The sequence below is a fragment of the Peromyscus leucopus genome, chromosome 1, assembly GCF_004664715.2.
Source record: "Peromyscus leucopus breed LL Stock chromosome 1, UCI_PerLeu_2.1, whole genome shotgun sequence".
In the NCBI taxonomy this organism is placed as follows: Eukaryota; Metazoa; Chordata; class Mammalia; order Rodentia; family Cricetidae; genus Peromyscus; species Peromyscus leucopus.
Window position 1 is genome coordinate 173,544,715 of NC_051063.1, and position 9,460 is coordinate 173,554,174.

The window sequence follows — 9,460 nt, forward strand, 5'->3', positions numbered from 1 at the left end:
TCAGAGTAAAAGGCTGGGAAAAGATTTTCCAATCAAATGGACTTAAGAAACAAGCTGGTGTAGCTATCCTAATATCTAATAAAATAGACTTCAAAATAAAATCAATTGAAAGAGATTGGGAAAGACATTACATACTTATCACAGGGAAAATCCACCAAGATGAAGTTTCAATTCTGAACATCTATGCCCCAAATACAAGGGCACCCACATTTGTAAAAGAAACATTACTAAAGCTTAAATTGAACATCAAACTCCATACACTAGTAGTGAGGGATTTCAACACTCCACTCTCACCACTGGAGAGATATGCCAGACTGAAACTTAACAGAAATAAGGGACCTATCAGAAGTTATGACTCAAATAGAATTAATAAACATCTACAGAACATTCCACCCTAACACAAAAGAATATAGCTTCTCAGAACCCCATGAAACCTTCTCTAAAACTGACCACAAGATTGGTCACAAAACAAATCTCAACAGATACAAAAATTGGAATAACCTCTTGTATTTTATCGGACCACCATGACTTAAAGTTAGATTTCAACAACAACAAAATGTACAGAAAACCTACAGTCTCATGGACATGGAACAATGCCCACATGAATCACCAATGGGTCAAGAAAGAAAGAAAGAAGTGAAAGACTTCCTAGAATTCAATGAAAATGAAAGTACAACATACCCAAACCTATGGGACACTATGAAAGTAGTACTAAGAGGAAAATTCATAGTACTAAATGCCCATATAAAGAAGATGCAGAAAGCTCACACTAGTGACTTAATAGCACACCTGAAAGCTCTAGAACAACAAAAAGAAAACTCACACAGGAAGAATCAGTGCCAGGAAGTAATCAAATTGAGGGCTGAGATCAATAAAATAGAAACAAAGAGAACAATATAAAGAATCAATAAAACAAAGAGTTGGTTCTTTGAGAATATCATCAAGACAGACAAGCCCTTATCCAAACCAACCAAAAGGCAGAGAGAGAGAGAGAGAGAGAGAGAGAGAGAGAGAGAGAGAGAGAGAGAGAAAGAGAAAGAGAGAGAGAGAGAGAGCATAAAAAGTCAGAAATAAAAAGGGAGACATAACAGCAGACAATGAGGAAATCCAGAGAATCATCAGTTCATACTTCAAAAACCTGTACTCCACAAAATTGGAAAATCTGAAAGAAATGGATAATTTTCTGGGTAGGTACCACATACCAAAGTTAAATCTAGACCAGATAAACTATTTAAATAGACCAAAACCCCTAAGGAAATAGAAACAGTCATTAAAAGTCTCCCAACCAAACAAGTCCAGGACCAGATGGCCTCAAAGCAGAATTCTAGCAGATTTTCAAAGAAGAGCTAATTCCAATACTTTTCAAATTGTTCCACACAATAGAAACAGAAGGAACATTACCATACTCTTTTTTATGAGGCTACAGTTACCCTTATACCCAAACCACACAAAGATGCAACAAAGAAAGAGAATTACAGACCAATCTCCCTCATGAATATTGATGAAAAAAAAACCTTAATAAAATATTGACAAGCCGAATCCAAGAACATGTTAAAAAATTACCCACCATGACCAAGTAGGCTTCATCTTAGGGATGCAAAGATGGAACAACATATGAAAATCTGTCAATGTAATCCACCATATAAACAAACTGAAAGAAAAAAACCCCACATGATCATCTCATTAGATGCTGAAAAAGCCTTTGATGAAATCCAACACCCCTTCATGATAAAGGTCTTAGAGAGCTCAGGAATACAAGGAACATACCTAAACATAATAAAGGCAATTTGCAGCAAGCCAACAGCCAATATCAAATTAAACAGAGAGAAATTCAAAGTGATTCCACTAAAATCAGGAACAAGACAAGGCTGTCCACTCTCCCCATATTTATTCAATATAGTACTTGAAGTTCTAGCTAGAGCAATAAGACAAGAAAAGGAGATCAAGAGTTGTTTCCATGTATGGTGCAGCTGGTCACATTTCACGCATGGTCACTCAGTAAAAATGCCTGAGGAAACCCAGACCCAAGACCCATGGAGGAGGAGGAGGTCAAGACTCTCGTCCATGAGGCAGAAATAGCCCAGTTGATGTCCTTGATCATCAATACTTTCTAGTTAAACAAAGAGATCTTTCTGAGGAAGCTGATTTCAAATTCATTGGATGCTCTGGACAAGATCAGATACAAGAGTCTGATAGACCCTAGTAAACTAGACTCTGGGAAGGAGCTGCACATTAATCTTATTCCCAATAAACAAGATTGAACCCTTACTATTGTGGATATCAGAATTGGAATGACCAAGGTTGACCTGATCAATAATTTTGGTACTATTGCCATGTCTGGTACCAAAGCCTTCATGGAGGCTTTGCAGGCTGGTGCAGATATCTCTATGATTGGCCAGTTTTGTGTTGGTTTTTACTCTGCATATTTGGTTGCTGAGAAAGTGACTGTGATCACCGAACATAATGATGATGAGCAGTATGCCTGAGATTCCTCAGCAGAGGGCTCATTCACAGTGAGAACTGACACAGGTGAACCAATGGGCCATGGAACAAAGGTTATCTTACACCTGAAAGAAGATCAAACCGAGTGTTTGGAGGAACGGAGAATAAAGGAGATTGTGAAGAAACATTCTCAGTTTACTGGCTATCCCATTACTCTCTTTATGGAGAAGGAACGTGATAAGAAAGTCAGTGATAATGAAGCTGAAGAAAAAGAAAATAAAGAGGAAGAGAAAGAAAAAGAAGAAAAGGAGTCTGAGGACAAGCCTGAAATAGAAGATATTGGTTCTGATGAAGGAGAAGAAAAGAAGAATGGTGACAACAACAAGAAGAAGATAAGTGAAAAGTACATTGATCAAGAAGAACTCAACAAAACAAAGTCTATTTGGACCAGAAATCCTCATGACATTACTAAGGAAGAATATGGAGAATTTTACAAGAGCTTAACCAACGATTGGGAAGAGCATTTGGCAGTGAAGCATTTTTCTGTTGAAGGGCAATTGGAATTCCAGGCTTTTGAAGTCAAGGTACCTTTAAAATAGAAGCTGAAGTGGGTGGAGCCAGCAGCCACAGCGCCTTTTCAGTCTTAGAATGGTGCAGTTTAAAGGGATAGGCTCAAGGTAATATAAAAAATAAGCCACATAAAGATGGCTACCACACAGAGAATCTGGATTATGTTATCTTTGATATTCGTAACTGAGGAAAAACATTTGATTGCAAAAGCTGTTGAGTTATGCCAAAATGTATATTTTAAAGGTACCTTGACTTCAAAATTTGGATTTAAGAATATGTTGCTTTGGAAAAGAGGTTCTGCTTTTGTTTCTACAGAAAGCCAGAGGCTATGGATTTGTTCCAGATTAAGATACATCAGGTTTGACCAGCCAAGACCCCCTGAAAGGTCTCTGATGACACCATGGCCCAGATGATCTAACATCCAGAGCGGTTTCAAGGCAACTGGCTCAGACGATATGGTCTCACGGACTACCCCATAGACCTAAAATTTCCTTTGCATCCCCATAAGATACAGCGCCCCCCTCCAGCAGGAAGTAGTAAGAGATGCTATGCCCAAATTCCCAAATATACCAAGCTGGCTTTAGAGGTGGAATTGGCTCACTCCCCTTCTAAACCCAGACATATTGCTTTAAAAAAAATGGTTAAGAGATTCTTGTGTTCCCAAATCAGAAGAGCCCTCTAGTGTGGGACAGAGAAAAACCAGTATTTTTATTTAAAACAGGTTGATTATAAATGTTATCTCTTTCTAAAAAAGAAAAGGGATATGATATAGATATATAGGAGGATATAGAGATGATAAGAGAAAAGGGTAGATTAATGAACCTACTTTTAAAGAACAACTTGTTTAAAATGTTTTACATTGGTATAGATTTTAGTTTATGTTTAAAATGTTTTACATTGGTATAAATTTTAGTTTATTGATACAAACTTGAAGTTAATTTTGTTATACTGTATATATATATATATATATATATATATAATTTCTATTCTTGTTTGAAGTATTATGTTTAACTCATTTAAAATTGTAATGGATAATTAAAAATAGATTAATAATTAGTCATCTATGATAATCATATTTGTAGCCATGTTAGTTAAGTCTTCTAGGTATACATAGCTATATTTCAGATAGATAGGTAATCTTCAAACACTTCATAGACCTAGAGAATATGGCATTTAAATAACTTAGAATTCTGTTGATGTGAGACCAATTGCTCCTGGCTGCACCAATTGATCCCGAGAGAATGTTGGGCTTCTAAGACATTTCCATTTGGAAGTTTGTCTTCATGGCACAAAATGGCCTACTGGGCAAAGAACTTCCCTTGCCTTGATGGCTGACTGTTGCTGGAGGGCTTCTCTCCAGGTTCCCCAAGCCCCGCAGTCCCACAATCCACTTATAAAATAATCACTCAGACGCTTATATCACTTATAAACTGTATGGCCGTGGCAGGCTTCTTGCTAACTGCTCTTTTATCTTAAATTAACCCATTTCTATAAATCTATAGCTTGCCACGTGGCTGGTGGCTTACTGGTGTCTCTACATGCTCTTCTCCTGGCGGTGGCTGCAGTGTCTCTCCCCTCCTTCTTCCTGTTTCCCCAATTCTCCTCTCTCTTTGTCCCGCCTATACTTCCTGCCTGGTCATTAGCCATCAGTGTTTTATTTATATAGAGTGATATCCACAGCAGCTGACAGTACAAATGCAATGCTGTCCTTTCTGGACAAGCAGGACACAAGGAAAGCGACCACTGTACTCTGCCAAGACAGGGTAAGATGGTATCTCAGAATTCCTGCTTCTGAAAATGGTCTGTCAGATACTCTAGGCCTGTAGCCAATTTGAATGCACCAACAATGCTGAGAAACATTAGGTGACTATCCAGGCTGCCAGCTGTCTTGGTCTACTCTTGCAAGATTCCCAAAAGTTGCTTGCATCCATCTACCATTTCTCAGGTATCATTATGTTCCTTCTCAGGTCTTTGATGTGGTTGAAAACTAGATAGTTGTAATTTCCTCAGTTATGATAAAAGATAAGTTAGCTATAAAACCTTAAACTCACAAATATAAGATAGATAGGACATCTTCTTTAATATTGTAACTATAATTCTTGCTCGGTAATTGTTTTGTTATATATAATTTTACCATGTTAAAGTTAAAACCTTCCTTTTTAAAAAAAGAAAAAAAGGGGAAGTGCTATGGATATTGCTCTATATAAATAAAACACTGATGGCCAGTGACCAGGCAGGGAGTAGGTTGCCAGGCAGGAGGTAGGTGGGACAAGGAGAGAGGAGAATTCTGGGAAGCGGAAGGCTGAGGAGGGAGACACTGCCAGCCACCGCCATGACCAGCAGCATGTGAAGACGCCGGTAAGCCACCAGCCACATGGCAAGGTATAGATTTATGGAAATGGATTAATTTAAGCTATAAGAACAGTTAGCAAGAAGCCTGCCATGGCCATACAGTTTGTATGCAATATAAGTTTCTGTGTTTACTTAGTTGGGTCTGAGCGGCTGTGGGACTGGCGGGTGACAAAGATTTGTCCTGACTATGGGCAAGGCAGGAAAACTCTAGCTACACCAGGCCCTTCTTTTTGTCCCAAGATGTGTTTCTTTTGATCTGTTTGAAAACAGAAAGAAAAAGAACAACATCAAGTTGTATGTGTGCAGAGTTTTCATCATGGATAACTGTGAGGAATTAATCCCTGAGTATCTGAATTTCATTAGAGGAGTGGTGGATTCTGAAGATCTTCCTCTAAATATTTCCCATGAAATGTTGCAGCAAAGCAAAATTTTGAAATTTATCAGAAAGAATTTGGTCAAGAAACATTTAGAACTATTTACTGAACTGGCAGAAGATAAAGAGAACTACAAAATTTTTATGAGCAGTTCTCAAAAGATATAAAGCTTGGAATTCATGAAGACTCTCAAAATTGGAAGAAGCTTCCAGAGCTGCTCCAGTACTACACATCTGCTTCTGGGGATGAGATGGTTTCTCTCAAGGACTATTGCACCAGAATGAAGGAAAACCTGAAGCACATCTACTTTATCACAGGTGAGACCAGTGACCAAGTTGCTAACTCGGCCTTTGTGGAACATCTCCAAAAGCATGGCTTAGAAGTAATCTACATGAGTGAGCCCATTGATGAGTACTGTGTGCAATAGCCAAAGGAATTTGAGGGTAAGACCTTGGTGTCAGATACCAAAGGACAGGAACTCCCAGAAGATGAAGAGGAGAAAAAGAAACAGGAAGAGAAAAAGACGAAAGTTGAAAACCTCTGCAAAATTATGGAAGATATTTTTGAGAAAAAGGTTGAAAAGGTGGTTGTATCAAACCGATTGGTGACATTCCCATGCTGTATTGTCACAAGCACATATGGGTGAACAGCAAACATGGAGAGAATCATGACAGCTCCAGCCCTCAGAGACAACTCAACAGTGGGTTACATGGCAGCAAAGAAGCACCTGGAGATAAACCCTGACCACTCCATTATTGAAACCCTACGGCAAAGGGCAGAGGCTGACAAGAATGACAAGTCTGGGAAGAATGTGGTCATCTTGCTGTATAAAACTGCACTCCTGTCTTCTGGCTTCAGTCTGAAACATTCCCAGACACATGCTAACAGTATCTACAGGATGATCAAGCTTGGTCTAGGTATTGATGAAGATGATCCTACTGTGGATGATGCCAGTGCTGCTGTAACTGAAGAGATGCCACCCCCCTGGAAGGAGATGACGACACATTGCACATGGAAGAAATAGATTAAACTTCACCAGAACTATACATTTGATGCTTACTTTCATTTCTTCTTTGATAATATATTTTCCAGGATTTTTGTTTATTTCTGTTGAAATATCTGTGTGGCATGTGAACTAAGGGGAAGATAAAATTTCTTTCTACTTGTGATACTGTGATACTACAGGTTTGATTCAACAGGTTGGTAGAACGTTTGTTGTAAGACATAATGTAACCTATTAACTTTGTGCTCTGAAGTGTTTAGCTGTTCAGAAGCTGGATTCCTTAGTAGACAAAATAATTTGTCACTTGGAAGTATTCTGAGATTTATCTTCATGATTAAAAGGGAAAAAATTAAGATGGCTTAAGTTTCATCTTAAAAATTTTCATCCTATGTAGTAATTCTGCATGTTCCAGTCTTAGAGGAACACAAGCTAAAACAACAGAAGAATTTCCCATGTGGCTTATCTTCCAAAGTACCGAGAACAAAATCCTACACTTCCCTATGTCTTGTAACCCAGCAAGGCTTGTGAATGGAAATATAGTGCTTGCTCATATTCTACTTTAAAAGGTAAATACAGATAAGATTTTTTTAAAGAGAAAAGGAGATAGAAATTGGATCAAAGGGATAGAAATTGGAAAGGAAGAAGTCAAACTTTCACTATTTGCAGATGATATGATAGTATACATAAGTGGCCCCAAAAATTGTACCAGGGAACTCCTACAGGTGATAAATTCCTTTAGTAAGGTGGGAGGATACAAGATTAACTCAAGAAAATCAGTAGCCCTCCTATATACAAATGGCAAACAAGCTAAGAAAGAAATCAGAGAAACATCACCCTTTACAATAACCACAAATGATATAAAATACATTGGAGTAACTCTAACTAAGCAAGTGAAGGACCTGTATGACAAGAACTTTAAGTCTCTGAAGAAAGAAATTGAAGAAGATATCAGAAAATGGAAAGATGTCCCATGCTCATGGATAGGTAGGATTAACATAGTAAAAATGGCAATCTTACCAGAAGCAATCTACAGATTCAATGCAATCTCCATCAAAATCCCAACACAATTCTTCACAGATCTGGAAAGAATAATACTCAACTTCATATGGAAAAACAAAAAATCCAGGATAGCCAAAAGAATCCTGTACAATAAAACAAGCTCTAGAGGTATCACCATCCCTGACTTCAAGCTCTACTATAGAGCTACAGTAATAAAAACAGCCTGGTACTGGCATAAAAACCAACATGTGGACCAATTGAATATCCTGACATTAATCTGCACACCTATGAACACATAATTTTTGACAAAGAAGCCAAAACTGTACAATGGAAAAAAGAAAGCATCTTCAACAAATGGTGCTGGCAGAACTGGATGTCAACATGTAGAAGGCTACAAATAGATCCATACCTGTCACCATGCACAAAACTTAAGTCCAAGTGGATCAAAGACCTCAACATAAATCCAGTTACTCTGAACATGATAGAAGAGAACATAGGAAGTAGTCTTGAACACATTGGCACCGGATATCACTTCCTAAATATAACACCAGTAGCATAGGCACTGAGAGAAACAATTAATAAATGGGACCTCTTGAAACTAAGAAGCTTTTGTAGAGCAAAGGACACTGTCAACAAGACAAAATGACAGCCTACAGAATGGGAAAAGATCTTTACCAACCCTACATCTGACAGAGGGCTGATATCCAGAATATATAAAGAACTCAAGAAACTAGACATCAAAATACCCAACAGTCCAATTTAAAAAATGGGCAATAGAGCTAAACAGAGAATTCTCAATAAAGGAAGCTCAAATGGCTGAAAGACATTTAAGGAATTGCTCAACATCCTTAGTCGTCAGGGAAATGCAAATCAAAATGACTCTGAGATACCTTTTTACACCCATCAGAATGCCTAAGATCAACATCACTGAAGACAGCTTATGTTGGAGAGAATGTGGAGCAAGGGGAACACTCCTACACTGTTGGTGGAAATGCAAGCTTGTACAGCCGCTTTGGAAATCAGTATGGCAGTTTCTCAGAAAATTGGGAATCAATCTCCCTCAAGACCCAGCTATATCACTCTTGGGCATATACCCAAGGAATGTTCAATCATACCACAAGGACATATACTCAACTATGTTCATAGCAGTATTATTTGTAATAGCCAGCACCTGGAAACAACCTAGATGCCCTTCAACTGAAGAATGGATAAAGAAAATGTGGTACATATACACAATGGATTACTACTCAGCAGAGAAAAGCAATGACATCATGAGGTTTGCAGGCAAATGGATGGATCTAGAAAAAAATCATTCTGAGTGAGGTAACCCAGACTCAGAAAGACAAAAATGGTATGTACTCACTCATAAATGTATACTAGATATAAAGCAAAGATAACCAGATTGCAACTCACAGCTCCAGGTAGGCTATCTAGTAAAGAGTACCCTGGGAAAGACACAGGGATCGCCCAACAGTGGAGAAATGGATGAGATCTACATGACCAAACTGGGGGTGTGGGCGGTAATGGAGGCCAAGGGTAGGGCAAAAGAGAGCTTAAGGGAGTGGGAGGTCCTAGCTGGATCAGGAACAGTGTGGGAGAACAAGGAAAAGAGATACCATGATAAATGAAGACACTGTGGGAATAGGAAGACGCAGAGTGCTAGAGAGGTCCCCAGGAATCCACAAAGATGACTCCACTATAGCCCACTGGCAATGGTTGT

The 9,460-nt window shown here is 38.5% G+C and overlaps 1 pseudogene; it reads left to right on the forward strand.

Annotated features, from left to right (window-relative positions):
- The first annotated feature begins 2,004 nt into the window (after positions 1-2,004).
- Positions 2,005-6,767, forward strand: LOC114682344 (annotated as a pseudogene).
- The last annotated feature ends 2,693 nt before the right edge of the window (positions 6,768-9,460 follow it).